This window comes from Lepisosteus platostomus, chromosome 5 (genome assembly GCF_059453375.1).
Source record: "Lepisosteus platostomus isolate fLepPlt1 chromosome 5, fLepPlt1.hap1, whole genome shotgun sequence".
Lineage (NCBI taxonomy): Eukaryota > Metazoa > Chordata > Actinopteri > Semionotiformes > Lepisosteidae > Lepisosteus > Lepisosteus platostomus.
The window spans coordinates 38,040,342-38,063,570 of NC_142615.1; the positions used below are offsets into that span (position 1 = coordinate 38,040,342).

The 23,229-nt window shown below is 40.1% G+C and overlaps 1 protein-coding gene and 1 non-coding gene across 2 annotated transcripts in view; one reads left to right on the forward strand and one right to left on the reverse strand.

Moving 5' to 3' along the window:
• The window catches only part of LOC148666183 (antigen WC1.1-like), a 648,305-nt gene that overhangs the window by 202,274 nt on the left and 422,802 nt on the right, over window positions 1-23,229 (reverse strand). The window lies entirely within an intron of this gene.
• On the forward strand, window positions 1,882-1,953 carry trnaw-cca (transfer RNA tryptophan (anticodon CCA)). The gene has a single exon. It is a non-coding gene; the product is annotated as a tRNA-Trp (tRNA).

Consider the following 23,229-nt stretch of genomic DNA (forward strand, 5'->3'; position numbering starts at 1 on the left):
GCAAAGGAACAAGTAATAGGTTTATTCCATGCTGAAAAAAAGAAGAAAGAGAACACAACATTTCGGCCGTGGAGCCTTCTTCAGGTGTGATCCATCCTTCCATCCTACAGGATGATCCCTCCATTGGGGCCCTCTTTTCTGATCGCCCTATCATCTCATATCGCCGACCACCTAATCTGCGTAACCTCCTTGTCCACAGCTCCCTTGACCGCCCTCAGCAACCATCCACACCAGGCACTTTCCCTTGCAAAAGAGCTCGCTGTATCACCTGCAAGTACACAGCCACCACCACACTCATTCAAGGCCCCTCAGGACAATTCCGGATCACCCAGACAGCATCTTGTACCTCCAGCAACCTTATTTACTGTATCTCTTGCAGTAAATGCCCAGCCATCTACATTGGGGAAACAGGAAGGAGACTCGGAGACCGCTTCAGAGAACACGTCAGGGCTGTGAAGATTAAAGATCTCTCCAAGCCCATTGTTTCTCATTTCACCTCTGACGGCCACGACCACTCTAATCTCTCCGTCTGTGTTCTCAAAGACGGTTTTCCGAACTCATACATCAGAAAGACCACCGAAACTAAAATTATTCTGCAGCTAGGATCACACATTCTCCCTTCCCTTAACGACAGATTACTGTTCTTTTAAATTTTCTCCATTCATTGGAAGTTTCATTTCACACCTCTCTGCACCCATTCTGACTTCACACCTCTTGATTGGCCTCTCTTTCTGTCCCCTGCTCCCGCCTCTCACTCCTCCTCCCTCTCAACCTTTGTTCTCCCGCTACTTTACCTTTGCCTACTGCCCTGTCTCTCTCACACCTGAAGAAGGCTCCACGGCCGAAAAGTTGTGTTCTCTTTCTTCTTTTTTTCAGCATGGAATAAACCTATTACTTGTTCCCATACAGTACAAATGTCAATTTCATTTTGGTTTCAAGATCGCAATTTAGTGTGAAACATAAAAGCCAGCTGGATAAGCTTTATTAATTTCCCTCACGGGATCAATAAAGTATCTATCTATAAATCTCTTATACGTCATTTACAATGGCCTTTCAACTAATAGCCCGTGCAGGGATCAAACCCTAGCTGTTGGTACACTACGAGTTGCGTAAGGCTCTGTAACGCGCAGATGAGAAACTAACTTCTGCTTCTTCATTATATACACAGTGAGCTATATATATGCGAGCTTACTGCCTCCTACGGGCTCTGTATTTGTTAGCGGTACAAGACCGGCCGTGGAGAAATGAAGTGAGGAGGGTGTGTACGTTAAAAGGCTCGTAGCGTCCCTGGAAGGGCTCAAACCACCACCCTTTTGGTTAACAACTGAGCCACAAAGACGCATGTACAGCTTAACACTTCTCGGTCTCAGTGAAAGTGATACACTCCGTAAAATTTCCAGAGATTCATTTATTTTAAAAGGAAAATCACCAACAGCGGCCGAGATCTACTGGAGTTTTTTCATTCTATACTGCGATTTCTGAAGGGTACCCTGTGAAAATACGAGTTTTGACGAGAAGGGATGGACATATAAGGTCAAAAGGCTTGGGGAATTGAACTTTAAGGTGAAGACTGCGGGTTCAGTAGCAGCAGAGCCTGATCAGTATCAGTTGACTCCGATATACTTTGAAAATGAACTTGGGGATTTAGAGTCAGACGTGCTACCGTTGCACCATGGGGTACTTAATTTAAAAAAAAAAATAGAAAAAACAATCAGTGTTCCTGGATCTGTAATTGAGAACAACACCTGCACAAGAGCTGCGCAGGAAGAATAAAATGTGGTAAGAAAAGACTCTCTTCGAAGAGCTGCGCACTTCACATGAGATTTTTTTTTGTGAAGCTGATTTGTCTCCTTTGGGGAATTCAAAGGCACAGAAAGCCATGACTTCGTGGCGCAACGGTAGCGCGTCTGATTCCAGATCAGAAGGCTGCGTGTTCAAATCACGTCGAGGTCAGCTGTTACTTTTTCAGGTTCTGCTGGTCCTGAACACGGAATTCACACCATGCACTTGAGTTCTATCTGTACACCACATAGATAATCTAAACAAAATAGAGCAGTACAGGACACGCAGTGTGGAGCTCACAGAGGCTTACAGTCTCCAGCATTGGAGTGAAGAGGAAAAAAAGAACTTGTTTTTTTTTAAGAGAAAAGGCACAGTTCACATCTGCTTAACATCACGTCCAACTTTAGAGACAGCTACATCAGATAATGGAATCCCGGAAGTTTCAGATAACTTTTTTTTAATACAGGTTCAAACAAACCTGAAAGTTAATGAGTTTCCGGACACTTTTGTTTTATTAAAAAGTGTCTGAAGCCTGAAAATGTAATTTGAAAAAAAAAAACCCGCTATTGGACATTAGCAGGTGCTTTTTGTAACGATTTGCTATTTCATGCTGGAAAACAAAGGAAACAGACCCAACGTTTGCTTTCAGGTGCGGTTCATTACATAATATACATCTATTACTGAGGAGCTTGAATAAAATTTACACGAGCCAGGTAGAAGTCGAACCTCCAATCTTATGATCCGAAATCAGACGCGTTGTTTATTAAACCGCTGGGATTTCACATACCCTGAATTTCCCCATAGTGTGCTCAGCGCCGCTACTAGTAATGCACCGCTCCGTCTAAAATTTCAAAGTGAGAAACATGTGTTTTCTGATTTTTTATGAGTTTTAAAATATAATCTCTTTAAATCAGACAAGGGGTTTATGTTTCGCACTGAAATTCCGATTGACTGATAATTCAAAGAAAGACTGTTTTCTTTCACAACACCGTATAATTATCACATCCACCAGACTCTCCAACCTCTCCAGACCTTGCTGGTTGAGCAATTGCTCCGATAAATTAGGTCACGTATCATGTTAAATCATTTCTTCTCAACACAACATTTCCTGGTGCACGTTTTCTCTATGAAAAAAAAAGACATTTTTCCCTTGCACGATTTCTCGTTTTTTTATCAAAGCTACAGAAATAAAAAAGAAGAAGAAATAGTGTCACAAAAGAACTCGCCCTTGGGAGATATCAAACGCATTGGACATGAAAATGCCAGATAAAAGCCAGTTCTCTTCGTTTCTCAGTGTCGGGGCTGCTATGTAAAAGAGGCAATTTGCTCTGAGCGCAGGTTCAGCGCTTACTGAACGCAAATGTCTCAGAGCGGTGTGTCCGAGCGGCTGTAAAAGGGGATGGTCGTCCTGTCACCGTAGCCTAGTTGGTTAAAGGGCTTCTCTACTAAACAAAAGAACCGGGATTCAAATCCCAGCCGTGTCTTTCTTCCTATCTTGTAGTACAGAACGTATCATTTCGGGCAATCACAAAGGGCTTGATTTCGTTAAATGCATGTGTTCATTTCCTTTCTGGAAAACTTGTTTTTGATTAAATTCACACAGCTTGCGAAAAATGAAATTCAATTCTTGGTTATCAGTGCAGAAGAAATATTACCGTCTGGCAAAATAAACGGTAAGAGAGCTTTCTTTTCAACCGAAAACTTGGCGCAATCGGTTAGCGCATTTGGCTTTTAACTGAAAGGTTGGTGGTTCGAGTCCACCCAGGGATGGGATTCTTCTGCAGTATAAACGTTGTCTTAAGTCAATTGGATTTCTCAGCGAAACCATAACCATTTTAATATATGCAGGAAATGCGAGTATTTAACACGTGTCAGGGTCACCGGGAAATGTCCAATAATGCCCAACATTGCAACTCCCCAGAAAAAAATTATCGTCGAATCTTCATTTATACTCCAGTTGAATCCTCTGCTGAAATATTTTAAAAATACAATGCAGGTTTGTTTGAGAACTTGACAAGCATTGTTACGATAGCACTGTGCAGTTGGATTTTGATATTTTGACATATCTACCTTAATTTTAAACATAAATACTATACAGTCTATTGTAATTTTAAAATAAGTTAGCTGAGGATGTAAAGGGGTGAAAGGGAAAGGTCAGAGGGTATAGTAAAAACAAGGATTAGGTTAGGATTGGTGGAGGTGGTAGGGGTGTTGATGGTTATTCTCTGTAGAGGATGATTGAGTTTTTTATCCTTCTCTGAAGTGAGAAACTGGAAGAGTTGGGAGTTGAGGGATCTGATGAGGTTAGTTATAAAAGGAAGTTGATGTGGAGCTGTTAGCCGTAAAACTTCCTAAAGTCTTTAAACTGCAGTAAGCAAAAATAAAGGAAATTATCTTTGCTTACAGCCCTGTCTTTCTCACACCTGAAGAAGGTTCCACGGTCAACACGTTATGTTTCCTTTCTTCTCTTTTCAGCATGGAATAATCCTTTACTTTTTCCCATGCAGCCTACGCATGCTGACACAGCTACGCACCTGATATATAACATTCCTATAATCACAACTATGAATGTCCACTGTGGGTATTTTTTCCATTATTATTTATTTTGGCATTGAAGCATATTTTATGTAATACTGAAGTGTCATAATCACTGAAAAACATATTTTTTCATTTAGAAAGAATTAAAAAAATATAAATCACTATGAATTACATTTAACCTGTTCTGATCTAGGTTTTCTATATACTTTAACATGCCATGTTCAGAACGTCACAACGCAGAAATGCAACAGTGAAGTTTTGTAATTACAAATGTTCATGATGAGTGATTTTGTCTCTCTTACCTTAGTGTCAGAATACTAAGATGTTTTGGTAACGAGGAAGGAGGGAAAAAGTAATTCCGCAGAAGGGGTGCTATTTTGTTGACTATAAATCCTCACATGCCATGTTCAGAGGGTCATATTAAAAAAATGGTACAGTAAATTTTCTTATGCTTCATGATTTTCATAATTTGTTACATTGTGTCTCACACCTTTGTGTCAGAATTCTGAGATGTTTTTTTCTAAACAGGGGCCATCGCAATACAACAGAAAGAGCAATTAGCTTTTCCCTATAAATTCTCTCATGCCACATTCAGAGGGTCATATTTTAAAAATGGTACAGCAACATTTCCTGAAGTTCAGGATTTTGAGAGTCTGTTACATTGTGTCTCACACCTCCGTGGCAGAATTGTGAGACGATTTTATAATCAGGAGGGAGAGTCATAGCAATAAGCAGAAAGTGTCATCACCCTTTGCTCATCCTCCGTTAACCATATATTCTCATATGCCATGTTCTACATGTCCCATTTTAAACTGCTATAATAACATTTCTTGCAAAATGCAAGATTTTGAGACTTTGAGAATTCACGTTTTGCCTTTGTCTTATTTACTTGTTGTCTAACATGCCAGTTTGTGTTATTGTGAGTTTTGAAAATTGGTTTTCGATTTTCTGAAATGTGTTTGATACAAAAATGCAATTTGGATAATCATTACTTTCATATTCCCCTTTACTGAGAATATGTGCAGTAATTAACTCGGATTAGTATTTTTAAAAATGACTATAGAGAGCCATCTACAGGCGAAAGGCGGCATAACATCACAGCAGCAGCACTTAAGGTGGAACGAAAAACGCGAATAAGAAGCTGGCGAATAAGCAGCCAACTTCAGCCTCGTTAATGCAGCAGGATTGGGTGACGTAGAAAAATATTTCTTCCTCTGAATCCTAACATTTTTGTAGGTGTTCTAGGACTTCTCGCCTCAGATAAAGCTGCCAATACATCACTTATTTCTACTCCATCAATATCAGCAGTGTTATCAGTACTGAGCCCTAAGTGTAGGTCCTGTCAGCATATAAAAACTTGAACGTATCGACTGCATTCACCTGAAAAAATCTGATAAAATTGAAAAATACATCGGAAACAAATTTGCACTGTTTTTTTTTCAGATCCAGAAGAGAATCAAAACAGACCTGTTTTTAATTCTTTCCAGGAGGAAAGATTTTTCAGATCCAAACATGGGTCCAAAATCAATGTACTCACCTATCGCTGTTGCTTCTTCAAATCCTTCAACTGAACGTCGATATTGAGGGATGATATCATACAAATTTTGGTTTTCTTTTAAAGCAAATTTTATTAAAATATGAGCCTCTATTATAGTTGTCTTGGATGTTTCGCAAGGTATAATAGACCCCCTTGTGCCCTCTGCTAAAATATTATAAAATACAACAATCTTTATATATATATAGAACAGCATTTATGGTTACATGTATATTAAAATTAAGATAAATATACAAACGTATTGAAATACAAATGTACAGTCCTAACATAATCATGCTGTCCAACTGTCTTTTTTGCTTTTCAAGTTCTCCAACAAATCTGTGTTGTAATTTTAAATATTTTAACTAAGGGTGCAACGAGAGTATAAATTAATTCTCCCGCCAACCGTGACTGAATACGATTCCCTTGAATGTTGGCCATGACTGGTCCATTCCCAGTGATAATGAATAATGTACTCACTTGTTTACTTGTTGTAGTTCGTCACACAAAAAAACTGCATTTCCTGCAAATATCAAGTGGGTTAAGGTTTTACTAAGAAATCCAATTAAGTAGAATAATGAGTAATGGGCTCGAACCACTAACCTTTCAATTAACAGCTCCCAGAGACTCACGTGCATCCCTTTTCTCCATTTGCAAGCTTTTGGTAAAAAAAAAGACTTTATTCTTCCCGGCCTGTGATATTTGTTTTGCACTGATAAGCAAGATCTGTGTTTCATCTTTCACAAGCTGTATGAATTTTCTGAAATGCAAGTTGTTCTAGAAAGAAAATGAAAACATGCATTTAACAAAATCAAGCCGCACGCGATCACCCATAGTGATACATTCTATAAGACAAGACAGGAAGAAAGGCACCACCAGGATTTGAACTCAAGATCTCCTGTTTAATAGGAAAACGCATTAACCAAATCAGCCAAAGTGCTGTCAGAGTATTAACATCATGTCTGATGTCAGTGATTGCAGCTGACTATCGCTGGAGGACAGTTCACTGTGAACAAGTCAGCCTGCATAATGAGGGGAAGAGACTGGCCTCTGTGATGCACTATAGAGTTACACTAACCTTCTGCCCTACTGTTCTCTGCTGCATTCTACCCTAGCAGATAAATATTGGTTTCCATGCGTGTAAGGTTTCTTTTTTTTGTCAAATATTTTCAAGCATATTTTTGCTGTTGAAAATAAGTGGTTTGTGGTTTTGAGTGTTGTGTTCCTCTTCCCTTAGTGTCACCCAAAATGATACATTGTGCTTTGGCAATTCTTCAGGCTATAGTGTTAAGAGGAGTTCAGTTGAATTAGTTTGCATAGATAAAGTATTTATTTTCCTTTTAATCCTTTAAAGCATATTACATTGTCAATACATTGTATCTTTCTTCCTACTAACTGTCATCATTTTTTTTCTGGCTTGATCTCGTAATCAGATATTAAAAGAAGTGGGACAGATTCATGCACACTAAAAAATACGAAAGGGTAGCAGGACACAGTAACCACCAAACATCTCGTAGATTATGAATGTGCCTAAAATATTTCAGTACTTTAGAGGGTTCTGCCATTTTAGATGTTGTACTGTGCCTGTCTGATTTATCAAATGTGTCATTTAAATCTCCCGTCATTTCTATATCAGTCTTGCAGTAAAGATTGCAATTCATCCCAAAATGCCAAGTTTCCCACTGATGATACGTACAAAGAAATAAATGTACATTTTCCCCTAAAATCAACCAATTTAAAATCAAATGCATCCCTCCTCATCTGCAGTTGGAGAGAAAAATGTCAGAATAAATACAGGTTTTAGAAGTCAGGAGCATTGATAGTCCTATTTTAAAATTATGCTAAAATGCTCAATATATTAAAAAAGTTCTATAAAATGCAAAAATAATTAAAACATATTAAAACAAGGTAAAAAGAAATGATACACAGTTATAAAGATCAGGAATTATCAATTTGAAGTTACAATCCACTTACAATATCCCAAAAATGGCAAGGATATGTAAAACAGGTGTATACATTTTTTTTTTAATAAAACAAGTTAAAAATAAATACTAAATACTTTTAAAATTCAGGAATGTGATTGGTCAGATGCTTATGATGAGTGTTGTTGGTGTTTCGTGTGATTTAGCGAAATGAAAAAATATTCAATTTTAAAACGGCAAGAGCTCGTATGAAAAAAATAGTTCGTAAGTATCTTTGTTGTAACAGCTGCGCCAGAACTAGTGTATTCATATACATCAGAAAAGTACCTGAACTTGACTGGTTTATATTCAGTTATGTGCATTGGGAACAAAAGGGAGACTTACATGGATTTTATTAGGTTTTAGGAATCAGAAAATGTATTTTTACACGTTTATGCCTACGAGCAGAAATAACTTCCTGCTTTCAGCGCTTTAATTGTTTCCGCTTGTAATCTCGAACAGAGAAACCCAGTACTGACTCACAGAAACGCCCCGGAGTTTCTGTGTTCCTGGGATTTAAGAGGGATGTATGAAGACAGTAAAGGGGAGTTTTTTTTCCCGCTGTAGAAGGCGGTGTGACGAGTCTGGAGGGAGGAGACGCGCATTCCGCACGGGGAGCGCAGAGCAATGAGTTTCACCTGCAGCTCGCCGAGTCCTGTCCTATATAACCGCTGAGCCCGGACACACACAGCGTTTCCAGCCAGTGTTGGGGATGCACTATATCAATAGTTTTTTTATGCAGAAGCTGGGATTCTTTTGCTATAATAATAATAATAATAATAATAATAATAATAATAGGAGTTAGTGGTTACTATGCTAAACTGGCGCGAATGGCGCTTCTATTTCTTCTGTCTGCTCAAACACTGCTGGGCAAAGCTTAAATTAAAACCCTTTTTCTGAAACATTGAGTGTGAGGGGTAACAGGTGGAGTTTAAAGCCAAATAAAGGGCTGTATTGGATGAAAGTAGTAGATTGCGTGAGTGACGAGTAACGAGCTCGATCAGACCCAAACTCCATACGTGCGGTAAAGAGAAAAGTACAGATGCAGCCATTCAAAATGGGAGGGGTATTCCGCAGCATACCCCGGTGGGCGTGTCGCGGTGTCACGCAGTATCACGTGGTTAATTGCGTCATTTGATGCCATGCCGGAAACTATCCGCGTCACCTTGTAAAACCGCCATGGGGAGCTTAACCTCTCATGTACAGCATTTGAGCTTTTAATTTTGAACTGTGTATTACAGCATGTTAATCATCAGTCATTAAAATGTTGGTATATTTTATGAAAGCAAGATTGCTCAGTTGGACAAAAGTACACAACCTACCTTTATCAGAAATATTTATGCATCAAAGCCTTTACTGAAGATATTTCTAATAGTATTAATAATGAATGACTTTGGACAAGCTGTATACTCAAAGTATAATTTCTTTATCACATTTGTACAAGCACTTGGAATCTGTCCAAGCCATACTTTGTCAGGCATTTTGTTTTACTTCAACGGGCATAAGAACTTCCTTGCTTTTAACAGGGCGTTTCATAATTTCTAACTATGAAAATGATTTAAAATGCGACACCTATCATTCAACTAGAGCTCAAAATATCACAAGGATCCTCAAGAGCACAGCAAAGACTGTATTAAAAGATACTTGTATGTATCAACGCTTTCTTTTCCGTATACCAGATTTTATGGAATCACTTCAGAAGGGTGTCAGCCAGTCAGATTCCAAGAATCAGTACTTTAAAGGAAAAATACACACTGGTATTCCACTTCTCCCTAACGATTTTAAGCATCCAAGTATTTAACTAGCATGTGAAATAGCATGTGAAAAAGTGGTAGTTTTAAGCTTTTCTGCTAATATAATATGGAATCGCGTATCTAAAAAATTTAATAGCGATATGATTATATTCGTGTACTGCGACAGGGCTGTTTCGCTTCCCTCTTCTGCAACTTCCCTTGTAGCCTACTGGTCTACGTGCCCGACTACCAACTCACGGGTTGTGTGTTCAAATCCAGCTGGTGCTGGACTTTTCTTTTAACAAACATTTCTTCGAAAAAATAGAATAGCGATAGTATGGACAATCAATTGACTTTTTTATTTCAAAATATCACAACATGATCGATTCTAAGTCATTTTTGATAATGAATAGTCACCTTCTTGCCTTCTGACAACGGTCCCTGCTTCTGCTTCCTGCTTCTATTGTGTGTGTGTGTGTAATAGAGTAAATTTTTATAGAGAAATGGAGGCTGGACAGTATGCGTTACAATATAAACATTTATATTGATTTAAATCGCAAACGTGTGTTTAATTATGTGTTTTTTTATCATAATCAGGCTAATGCAACATAAATTGATACAGTATCTTTGTCTTCTAAGTATCTTAATAAACTTTCAGCATAACTTTCTACCTGTTTAGATTTATATCTCTTGGGATTTTGGGATCAAACGTGGAAGGATTAGATTGTAATCCTGTTTTTATTTTTCAAGTACGTTTTAGAAAAGTGTAATCTATACCTGCCCAGACTGTACGCCTTCCTATACCCCGCCTTTCATTCCTGTAATGCTCTTCCCCACGCACCCCAGCCGGGCGCTCTTCGGCCTCTGCCCGGGACGAATGTATATTTTGATATTTACACCCGGTGCGGCACCGAGGGAGCGTCTGCATTTATAACTTAGTTTTTGAAATTAGTCAAGCAATATGAAGCATCTCCTTTTACTTTTAAGTCCCTTAAATACATTGAGCACAGCTTTCTCACCACTTAAGATTGCTTTTTGATACCATCCTTACACAAAGCAGAAACTTTCCGATGACATACAGTACAAGTGGAAAGATTACAGATTTTAATCGTCTTTAAATTTGTTACATTATACGTTTCATCTAAACAAACACCACAAAACTATTCTCGATTGTATGTCTGAATGTTATGTTACACCTACAGTAGTTCACTGCTTTAAATACATCGAATTAAGAAAGTTATGTGTAGCACTTTAGATCTTTTTTTCTGAACCAGGGAAAATCTGATCATGTTTCTCTATAACAATAATAAAAAACTTTATTTTACATATCACCTTTAAAAGTGGCATCTCAAAGCAATACAGTAGATCGAAAAACAGTTAAAAGGGACCAAAGTAAATACCAGGCAAACGCGTTTTTAATAAAATGCTTTTATTCATTCAGCAGAGAGAGACACACACACACCGGTTTCCATTGACAAAATTGTTTTTTTTCAATTCCTCTTGTCTAACAGGAATGTTTTGTTTGTGGTTAGACTAGAGGAAAAGAGCGCCTCCTTCTACGAAGCATTTCGTTGATCCGATCACAAATTATTTTCCAGTCGCACGCAGTAAAGGTTGTAAAGCGCTGATTCTTATGGAATGTGTTCCGCCGGGGATTCAAAAAAATATATATTTTTTTAATTGCGTATCTAAGGAAAATTGCAGTATAACTTTGTTCATGCACATCATTATACAGTATCTCATTTTGTATTTCGATAAAAAAAAAATTGTTTGCCCAGCCACTATTGTTGTTATTGTTTTTATCCTGTAAAGCGCTTTGAGGAGCACAGCTTTCTCACCACTTTCTCACCTTCTCACCACACCATCCTTACACAAAGCAGAAACTGATTGTATTTTCCGATGACATACAAGTGCAAAGATTACAGATTTTAATTGTCTTTTTTCTGAACCAGGGAAAACCTGATCATGTTTCTCTATAACAATAATAAACTTTATTTAACATTTCACCTTTAAAAGTGGCATCTCAAAGCAATAAAGTAGATGGAAAAACAGTTAAAAGGGACAAAAGTAAATACCAGACAAACGCAAATGCGTTTTTAATAAAATGCTTTTATTCATTCAGCAGAGAGTGAGAGGGACATCCAGCAGAGAGAGACACACACACACCGGTTTTCATTGACAAAAAGTAATTGTTTTTTTTAACATTTTTTTACATGTTTTGTTTGTGGACAGACTGTCCACAAATGTGAGACTCTTTCTCAGACTTACATTCCTGAATGTCCCCCGCCCTGGTCAACAATCCTAGGAAGAACACGAAACAGCCTGTTAATAAAATTGTTACAAATTTGTTCGGTCAGTTTTTCCTCACAGAATTTATAGATCGCATCGATCAGTTCCTGCTTTGTGACGGGCTTAGCAGTTTTCCGAACGTAGTCTTTCAACGAATGCCAAACCATCTCTATCGGATTTAGATCTGGTGATTCGGCTGGAGTTTTCACCCAGTTCACTCCTTCTGCTATAAGCCTCGCCCTTGCTGCTGTGTGTTTCAGATCGTTGTCTTGAAAGAGACGGTGCCTTGATCCAAACTGCTCCCTGATATATGGGGCGGCATGGTGTGTGACCACGACTTCCTCGAAGAATACACGGTCCATAATTCCTTCGAAAATAAGAAGTGGTCCCGGGCCTCTTCTAGATATACCCCCCCAGACGTGAACCTTCAGTGGATGTTTGGGCTTTGGCTTGTCCACATGTCTCCCCTTTTTGCAAAATGCCATTGTTGAAAACTGTTCCAGAGCCACTGTTGTTTCGTTGGTAAAAAGTACATCCTGAAATGCCTCCCCCTGTTCAATCCATTGGAGCGCTTGCTTGAGTCTTTCCTCTTTGTTTTTTAGTCTTATCATGGGGCATGTGTTGGTTTTTCTGTATCTCCATCCAAGCCTCCTGCGTACTCTTCTTATCGATGTCGGGCTAATGGTTGCACCGAGGTCAGCCCAGAGCCGTCTTTGGACTTGCATCGCCGGTAGCTCATCATTTTCATCAGTCAGTTTGTCGATAGCTCGCACAATAGGACTTGAAAAAAAAGAGATCAACAGTTAGTTTTAAAAATAATGTGCGTAGTTGTATTTACATGCAAGAAAGGTATTTTTAGAAATTTATTTACCTTTGAATCATCCTCGGTTTAGATTCTCTTTGCCTCCTCTCCCCTTTATAATGCCGTCTCACTGTGCTTTCAGAAACGAAGATGTCCATCGAAGCCAACTGCTGTACAATGTCCCGTGTTGACTTCCCATTTCTTTTCATCTTCATTATTTGGTGTGAGAGAGTCTTCGTGATTTTGGTCATTGTCTGTCTCCTTACCAAAGCGATACAGTGGTGCAGCTTGAATTCTGTACCTATATACTGTATGATATGGTACAGATAAAACTTACACCATACCGATGAGCTAATGCCAGGGAAAGACACTCCTATTTTATTTAAAACACAATACGCCAGGAAATGTGTCTGATGCATTAGCAAGTTAAAACAATTGGGTCGAAAACCTGGGCGTAACACCATTTCCTTTTTCTGATCACTCGCTTTCTGGATACACGTCTCACCTGTCCTGTTCTTTGTTTTCCTGGTTTGCTGATTAAGCCTGCTGCGGTCCACTCCTACCCTCACACCTAAAGAATACTATTTTAAATTTCTTGGCGCAGTTCATTAACCATTGTATGTGCTGGCCGTGCCCAAAATGCAATTTTAAAAAAAGTCAAAAACCGCGCTCAAAATGCAATTTAGAGCTCTCTGGCAAGAGGAGACACCCAAATCAATGTAACATGCCACAGTTTGTGCATGAACAGGGTTATACTGCCTATTCCCTTTGATACCCGATTAAAAAAATAAAATAAAAAATGTTTTGAATCCCCGGCGGAACCAGGCATCCATATGAATCAAGTAACAGGTTTATTCCATGCTGAAAAAAAGAAGAAAGAAAACACATTCCATAAGAATTGACTGAGCTCCGCTCTGTACCACGCAATGATCCCCCCGGAAGTTCTGCCCTGGGTTATTTGGGTTTTTAGACAGAGGGTAAAAAACTCTCTCTCTGGCTTGACCTCCCCCTCCATAGGTATTGTCTGTTTTTTTGTTAACAAGGCTCGCCAGCTAATGTGACTCGAAACCTGTCTTTCTAGCTTTTAAAGTCGTGCGATGTGTAAACCACAATTCAACTAGAGAAAAAAGACCTGACTGACAAGATTTAAGATGTGGCTGTCAATGTTGGATTAAAAAAAAACACATTGCCCGACGTTTGTTGCATTGCTTGAAAAATAACTTTATTTCAAGAGACTGGATAAGTAATTCAAGTGTTTTTTTAACTTCCTGGAAAACAACTAATAATTTAACTATATGTGCAAACGTTTTATGATATGTTGCTGTTGTGAATCTCTGTGGACATGTGCTGGCTGGACAGGAGGCTCTACTGTACACAGAGAGGGGCGGGAGGAGGGGTCAAGCCGATACATACTCTTAGAGTTTGATTAATAGGGAATATAATACAAAAATATAGTACTAAAACAAGTACTACCACTTTTAATCTGTAATCTTTGCACTTGTATGTCATCGGAAAATACAATCAGTTTCTGCTTTGTGTAAGGATGGTGTGGTGAGAAGGTGAGAAAGTGGTGAGAAAGCTGTGCTCCTCAAAGCGCTTTACAGGATAAAAACAATAACAACAATAGTGGCTGGGCAAACGATTTTTTTTTTATTGAAATACAAAATGAGATACTGTATAATGATGTGCATGAACAAAGTTATTCCTTAGATACGCGATTAAAAAAATATATATTTTTTTGAGTTTCCGGCGGAACACATTCCATAAGAATCAGCGCTTTACAACCCTTACTGCGTGCGACTGGATAAGAATTTGTGATCGGATCAACGAAATGCTTCGTAGAAGGAGGCGCTCTTTTCCTCTAGTCTAACCACAAACAAAACATTCCTGTTAGATAAGAGGAATAGAAAAAAAACAATTTGTCAATGGAAACCGGTGTGTGTGTCTCTCTCTGCTGAATGAATAAAAGCATTTTATTAAAAACGCGTTTGCCTGGTATTTACTTTGGTCCCTTTTAACTGTTTTTCGATCTACTGTATTGCTTTGAGATGCCACTTTTAAAGGTGATATGTAAAATAAAGTTTTTTATTATTGTTATAGAGAAACATGATCAGATTTTCCCTGGTTCAGAAAAAAAGATCTAAAGTGCTACACATAACTTTCTTAATTCAATGTATTTAAAGCCGTGAACTACTGTAGGTGTAACATAACATTCAGAAATACAATCGAGAATAGTTTTGTGGTGTTTGTTTAGATGAAACGTTCCTAAAATGTATAACGTAACAAAATTAAAGACGATTAAAGTCTGTAATCTTTCCACTTGTACTGTATGTCATCGGAAAGTTTCTGCTTTGTGTAAGGATGGTATCAAAAAGCAATCTTAAGTGGTGAGAAATCTGTGCTCAATGTATTTAAGGGACTTAAAAGTAAAAGGAGATGCTTCATATTGCTTGACTAATTTCAAAAACTAAGTTATAAATGCAGACCCTCCCTCGGTGCCGCGCCGGGTGTAAATATCAAAATATACATTCGTCCCGGGCAGAGGCCGAAGAGCGCCCGGCTGGGGTGCGTGGGGAAGAGCATTACAGGAATGAAAGGCGGGGTATAGGAAGGCGTACAGTCTGGGCAGGTATAGATTACACTTTTCTAAAACGTATTTGAAAAATAAAAACTTTTACAATCTAATCCTTCCACGTTTGATCCCAAAATCCCAAGAAATATAAATCTAAATGGGTAGAAAGCTATGGTGAAAGTTTATTAAGATACTTAGACAAAGATACTGTATCAATTTATGTTGTATTAGCCTGATTATGCTTAAAAAAACACATATAATTAAACACGCGTTTGCGATTTAAATCAAAACACGATTTAAATCAATATAAATGTTTATATTGTAACGCATACTGTCCAGCCTCCATTTCTCTATAAAAATTTACTCTATTACACACACACACAATAGAAGCAGGAAGCAGAAGCAGGGACCGTTGTCAAAAATGACTTAGAATCGATCATGTTGTGATATTTTGAAATATAAAAATCAATTGATTGTCCATAATATCGCTATTCTATTTTTTCGAAGAAATGTTTGTTAAAAGAAAAGTCCAGCACCAGCTGGATTTGAACACACAACCCGTGCGTTGGTAGTCGGGCACGTAGACCAGTAGGCTACAAGGGAAGTTGCGGAAGAGGGAAGCGAAACAGCCCTACACAGCCCTGTCGCAGTCACGAATATAATCATATTGCTATTAAATTCTTTAGATACACAATTCCATGTTATATTCCCTATTAATCAAATTCTAAAAGTATGCTTGTTGACTCCGGTATCTCTTTAGTTAAAGACTTCGATGCTTAAAAGGTTTAGGGAGAAATGGAATACTGGTGTGGATTTTTTCTTTAAAGTACCAAGACCAGCCATATACTGTATGTTTATGTTCCAAAATTAATATCGTTTATGGCCTTCACACACGTTACAGTATGCTCCTATTCTATTTATGCTCAGCTATTAAGATTTCCCTTCAGTGGTAAAATTCAATATCTACAACGGGCACAGTAAAGACGTTTACTGTACTGTAAGTCTTTCTACGACAGACCAACGGACTACGAGTGCCCCTGTCGGTCAAACAATCACATACCGTGGTACCCCGCATCATCATGCGTCACGATGCGCGACGCCGTAGCCAATTACTTCCGGTACGTGTCTGTACCGCGCACTTTGAATGGCTGCATCTGTACCTCCTTGTGATGCATCAAAAATACACAAAACTACGGAAGCCTGTTTCCGCCAGGAAGTGGAAAAAAAACACACTATGGTATCTCATATTTGCGATTTCGAAATTAACCCCATTTAATTCTGTCCTTTTGTTATTGTAAAGGATTCAGGTTCTAGGGCTTGTGCACTTGCCGCTCCCGCCCTAGTTCGTGCCTCACTGTATAGGCTCGAACCCAGGTCTTGCCAACTAAGTTACGGCAGCGTGGGGAGTCTGGTGAGGGCCACAACTTCCCGGGGTGTGAGCGCCACCCGCGGCCGGGTATCAGACTGGTTGTCCAGCCAGCTGGCTTATACGCTACACAAGCCAGCACGTGTGAGCTTTAAGAGAAACAGGACGCTGGTACCTGAAATGGACTGGCAGTGGCAGGCCGACTTGGTGAACATGAGAGACTACAGTGAGTTCAACGATGGTTTCTGTTACATCTCATCACGTATAGACATGTTGTCTAAATATGCCTGGGCCGTGCCACTGAAAAGTCTGGAGGTGTCGTGACAAGTGATTTCCGAAATATATTTCAAGAGGGTCGTACTCCTAAAATGCTACAAACTGATGACAGAAAAGAATTTCTTAACAGGACCTTCCAAAATTTTCAATTTTCAAATGTGAGAATATTGAACAATTCATTATGGCCAGTGATGTGAAGGTTAGTGTAATAGAGAGGTTTAACAGAACTTTTTCCACAGCACGTTTCATTTCATGTATGAGCTGATCGATGTTGCAGTAGTACCCTCTAGGTAAGGTACATGTTCATCAGCGATTAGACTATATGGACAGAAAATCTTCATCTTGATCAAACATGTTTAGCGTATGCGGATAGTGCAGCTCGACCAGACCCACTTCCCAGCTCCTGTCCAGGTCAATCGCCTTTGCCAGATGCTCTGTGAAGCACGCGCTGTTGTTCTTTGGAAACATCTTTGAGGATGAATTACTGGCCAGCGTAACCTAGAAGACATTGTGGTTCATTTTTCAGCACCTCTATATTTCTTTGACCTCGGAAGCCTTTACCCAACTATTGAATTTATTGCTCTATCTGCGCCACTTTACCAAAATCTGTTTGTTTTTTTCACGCCCCCTGGCTGCTTTAATCTTTTGGATGCGATAGACGCTCTCAGAATTGGGGTTTATCTTCTGTAGCTGTTCTGTGTAGAAAGAGCCCTTAATGTCATCGCCTGTGTAGTCCTGCAGTTTGTAATAGGGTCTTAGAGCCGGGGTCTGCTCTTTGACAATGAAAATTTCATCTGTGAAGGTCTGTTCATACCCCTTCTCAAACATTCCCATTTTATTTTGGACACCCGCACATGATCACCTACATTAAATGAAAACTTTGACGGTTTTCGCTTAAAGTGTTCGCCATAGACGGTTCTCCGCATCTCAAGGGAGTTATCAGTCGTAACAGAAGCCGTGGGTCGTTTAATAGTCATGTGGTAACTATGATTATAAAAGTAAATAAGATCAGACAGATCGATATATCGAAAGGTGTTTTTGTGTGTCAGGTACCTCCACATTTTTGTTTTAATAGTTTGGTTAAACCTCTCTATCACACTACTGCTCTGTGGGGGAAGGAGGGACAACACCATTGGTTGAAAAGGGGGCGGGACATGGGGTTTTAAAGTTTTGACAGACGCTGCACACCACAGTGGGGCAGACTTGAGTTTTAGTAGCTCTCAGTTTCCAGCATTGGCTAGCAAGGTGCCCGGTACGTTGATTTCGGCCATTGCCCCTGTGAACACATCCCAATCTTTTAGCTTCTTACCGGCCTCAACTGATTGCTGTTGTGTGAGAGCCCTGACAAGATCAATCATGTGAGAGCCCTCAACGGGTGCCCCCTTGTACACAAATTTTCCCGGCTATTAACGGTTTATTGTGTGCCATAGTCTTTAACAATATCTCGGCATTTCTCTGGAACCACTGAGACGCACTGTCTAAAATATACCCAAAGTCAGCGTCAGTCGATGACGGCTGTTGTGGTAATGCGTGTGATAGATCGGCGGGTGCATTTTCGGATCGTACAACAGTTAAAGTCCCCTCTTCAGAAACCTACTGGCATACTAATGTCAAATACCGTTGTAACAGCTGATTATATAATTTCACGTTTTCATATTCAGGCAGATGCGAGTTCTGAAAAATGTCTCTCATTTCGTCATCCAACCTGCGGGTTGTTATTTTTCTCACATCGGTTTCTTTGCCGGACCAGTCTAGGAGTCGATCGAGCTGTTTTTGAGGTACAAGGTACATTTTTTTTCAGTGTGGTCCATTATCGGTGTTGTAGAAGCTCCGTACTACAATACTCAACAGTGTCCCGATTAAAACTGCCGGACTGGTTCACCAAGAGTCTCTTTCTTTTAAGAGAAAGACCCCTTTGACTCAAAGTCTTTAAAAGCTTACGCTTTCTCTTCAGGGTCCCAAACTGCTTAGCAGGCTTAGCTATTGCCTGTACAAGATCATCTGAAGCCCCACAGAGAATAGCTTTCCGGTGACTGGGGCTGGCTTTTACCAGAAAATGTAAGTGTCAGGTTTCTCCGAATGCGTGAAGACATGACGACGGCCCGAACGTGTTTTTTTGACTGAGTCTGTGGTTGCGAGATCACCGACTTTTAGATTCTTTAAATGCATAAGCCACGGGTACATCTGGGGGGAAAAGACCTGTTCACAAGCGATAGTCATCTGGGGTGTCGGCATTTAAATCCACCAACAAGTAACCGAAAGGTTTTTTAGTAGCGTCATCAAACGCTTCCAAAAAAAATCTGGCTTTACCGGGGTACATCTGCCGGGACAGGGTTGTAATCTGTAGTTTATCTCTAGGGTTTTTAAACAGCACCATGTACTTTGTATTTAATGCTATGGTTCTACTTTTCCGGCCTTGACAAAACACATTTTGGACGATATACATGATGCTGAGGTTTCGGTGGTGTACGTATTTTGTAAAAGCTTTTTCTATCTCACTATTTTCACACGCAGACTCCATCAAATCATCAACTATAATCAAATTTACTCTATCCGGTGGCAGTAGCTGGTCAGCGGAAAACGACGTCGGTAGCCCTTCTATAAACTGAATGTATGGAAATTTCACAAGCAACTCAGCGTATAGAGGTTGCCAGCAGCTGTAACACCAGACTATGTTTTCGGGTTTACGAGTCATAACGGTATCACTGTTCTCCAAGAGCTGTTTTATAAAATAACTTCTACCGCAATTCGAGGGTCAGGACAAAATGCATGAAAAAGGGTGTTTTAACCTGACATCCATCGTGTTAATATCCGTAGAGCAACGATGTCAAATTTTCTTGCAGCACCCGCTTGTCGTACACCACCTTCTGGGTTTTCTTTAAGGTCCGGGTCTCAATGCGCCAATCCTTTTTAACACGCACGATCATCGGCTGTTGAATAGGAATGTGTTTAAATTCCCAGCACTCTGCATAAGGGTTAACGCCATAGTCAAAAACCAAGTCCCGCAGACTCTTAAAGTTAACTTTTTCACAATTGTTCACATTGAGCGTAATGCCTTTTACCTTTAAACAGGCTTTCCCTCCAGACAGCTTGTACCCGTATGAGTTGGGTCCTGTTGATACAAACTCGGTGATGTGTTGTCCAGCAGCGATTTCGCTGGTCAGCTCACCCAAGTAGTCACCCAGTTCCGGATTCCACTCACCCTCCCGGCTCACAAAGATAACGGAATCTGTGTCGTGGTACAGACAGCAGCCTTGTAAAGCATTTAGCAGATTGTATAACTCCAAGCGGGCATAGGCGGTTGTAAAGCTAGCGATGAAAATGTTTGTGTTTGAATGGCCTGTATAGTGGTGTTTAGTGTTTCCACGTAACACAGGCTGTGTTTTCATTGATAAACTCGCAGGCTGACACCTCATGATATGGCGTAAATAAGTACCTGAACAATTCATCGGGGTTTCTCACAATGGTGGTCTGTGGTAAATTGTCTCTTTGTCCATACTTCCCCCACAAACTGTTCAAGGCAATTTTTGAAAGCTGTCTTTTGGCCGGATTCTTTTTAATGTTGCCGGGGTCCAGCCGGACACCCTCTTTTTCATAATATTCGCTGATATATCTTTGTTGTTTCGCGACATCTGTACACCCCTCTGGAAACCCCGAAGCTTCCTGTTTCCCTTTCAGATGCAGTTTGATGTAGTCGGTAAAAAGATCGTGTGAGGCCTTTTCGAAATGCCAAATTTCGTAAATTTTACACACTCTATACCCCAGGTCTAAGGCCTTCTGTAATTCGGGGGTGCACCAGACACCAGTCAAGGCGCGATCTTCATCACTGTGCTCACAGGGAGTGGTCTGTTTTGTTTCAGCACACGTACGACACAGTGTGAAAAACAGTTTTTTGTCAATTTTGGTTGGAAGAATTGAAAAGTATAAACGTCTGGGTGGGTAAACTTTCACCTTCGCTAAACCGAAATACCGTTTTAAATCTCCAAAGTTGTTATATATTATTCGGGGGTGCCCCAGTGGGTATTTTTTAGTTTTGTTCACAAACGGATACAGACTGGTGAAATCATAGTAATGAATTTTTTCACCGGGCTGCGCTGTGTAATGCAAACAAATCGCATTTGTTCTCCCCCCAAAAAGCGACTCGCGAGGTTGCAGAGGCTCTGGTAATTGCGCGGCTGTTAGAAATTTAGCCAAACCCCCATTTTTAACAAGCGTGTCTCTGAACTCGTGCTCCCACAAAACACGCACGTTAAAACCTCTCATTTTGAGAAAATTAATTTTCACCATCGTCTTTCTGTACAACCAACCAAAAGTAGTGTTTGTCAGCTGATTAAAATCGTTTTCACAATAACAAACGCTACAACAGTGAAAAAAGCAACCGTTGAACTCAAAGGCTGTCGGCACGCCGTCAATTACAGCATAACCATCCAGAAAATATGGGCCAACCTTGAACTCACCGGCCGTGGTTAACGCGTGTTGGATTTTAACGCGCTCTGTGTGTTCGATGTACATAAGCCATTGAATGCTGGGTGTAGAAAATCGTTTTTGCTGGCGGTGGTAATTGTCATGGGGTAGCAACGCAATCGTCTCTTCCTGTAAAAACATAAGTCTGAACATGGCCATGCAGACACTAGCGATGGTCACAAATTGAAAGGGGTCGATGCAGACAACGCAGGCGGCCCCTGACTCAGTCACGCGTGTCTGTCTGGTCATATTCATGACCTCGTTCCGAAACCTGATACAGCCTTCTCTTAGAATTGTCACATCCAACTGGCAGTAACGTTTCAACTCTCTCTGTAAGTTAAACACACTTCCCCTGCATTCTTCATACCAAACCAAAAACTCGGCTTTCTCGCTCGGCAGCATGTAGTTAACACCGTAAAGTTCAGGCGGAGGCATCAGTCCGACATAATTTTGGTTTTCTGAAGTGTTCATCAAGTGTTGAAAATGACCCTTACACCCGGGGAACCCCATGGCGGCCGGCAGTTTGCTTAATTTCATAGGCAGAAAGTTTAAAGAATCGATAAATCTGATGTTCAGAGCGTTTACGGTCATACACATTATCTTACCACCCTGATTAATTAGTTCAACGTCCATCTTTTCAGCTAACAACTGTCTGATCACTAGGTAATTGTCATATCCCTTGCCATTGTGCAATATGAACGTATGGTTTTTGAAACGTCTATCGATAAATTTACACACAAAACCCTTTAGACAAGTTTCATCATAAAATTCCCAGCTGCGTTTGTTGTCAATATGAAGGGCGTGGACGTAATTTGGTATGTGTGTCCCCGTTTCTTGCATGCATTCAAAGTCGAAAAAAATGTACTTGTTTGAGATTTTGGGGTTGTCCAAAGGCGGTATGTAGCACAAATGTGTGTCAGGGGTGTCGATCACGTTGTTACAACGCGAGCACAGTTTCTCTTTACATTTGTGACTTGCGAGGTTATAAACCCCACATTTCTCACAAAAGACCCTGCGCTCACACTTACTCACACCCGTCGCCGCATTTCGAAAGTTTTTCGCCAAACACTGAGAGCTATGACAAAAGACCTTACAGGTCGGGCAATTCTGAATTTCAGCATCAATTTCGCAACACTGGGGATCTAAACAGGTTTTACAAGCTTTAACACAGGCGTGTGCGTTCTTGTGGCTATACGCCGCGTGGCAGTTAGTGCAAAAATACGCCGCCCCCACAAAAGTTTTAATATTTAAAACCCCATAAAAATGCTCTTCATGCAGTAGAACAAAAAGTATTTTAGAATTTGGTGGTGTGGGCCCTGTTGTAAAATATTTCCAATCACCCTGGTCGTGGTACAAAATTTTAATGACCACCTTTAAATGTTTTTCAAAAGCGGTAATGTCTGACAAACTAATTTTCCGATTCTCTGGAAAACCCAACTCTTTGTGCATTCGTTTAGCGCCCTGTAACATTTCCCCATCGGTACAACCCACATTCAACAAACCGTACACACCCCCGGCGAAACACAGATTACCGCCCGTGTAATGTAAGTCGATAAGGTGAGCTTTTTTCTGCGCAATTACCCGGCTGTACAGAACGGATTTAAATCTTCGGCGGGCACCCCCCTGCATATTCCTAACTATCGTCACCACTAAGCGGAGGCTGTCATCGGTGAGAACCTCTGTGTGGCTCTGTAAGAGGGCCGAGATGTGGCTTAAAAAATCGGCAGCATTTAATTCTCCGGGGTGTCTCCTGCATGAGAACAAGGGTTTGTTAAAACCACCCGCAGTCAAACGCAGCTGTACAAAATCATTCGCCCCGATGTTTGGAGAAAGTTCATCCAATATTCTCTGGACTGCACCATGCACAGCGTCTATAGCCTGTACATACGAGGTTATTCTGTCATGATTAACA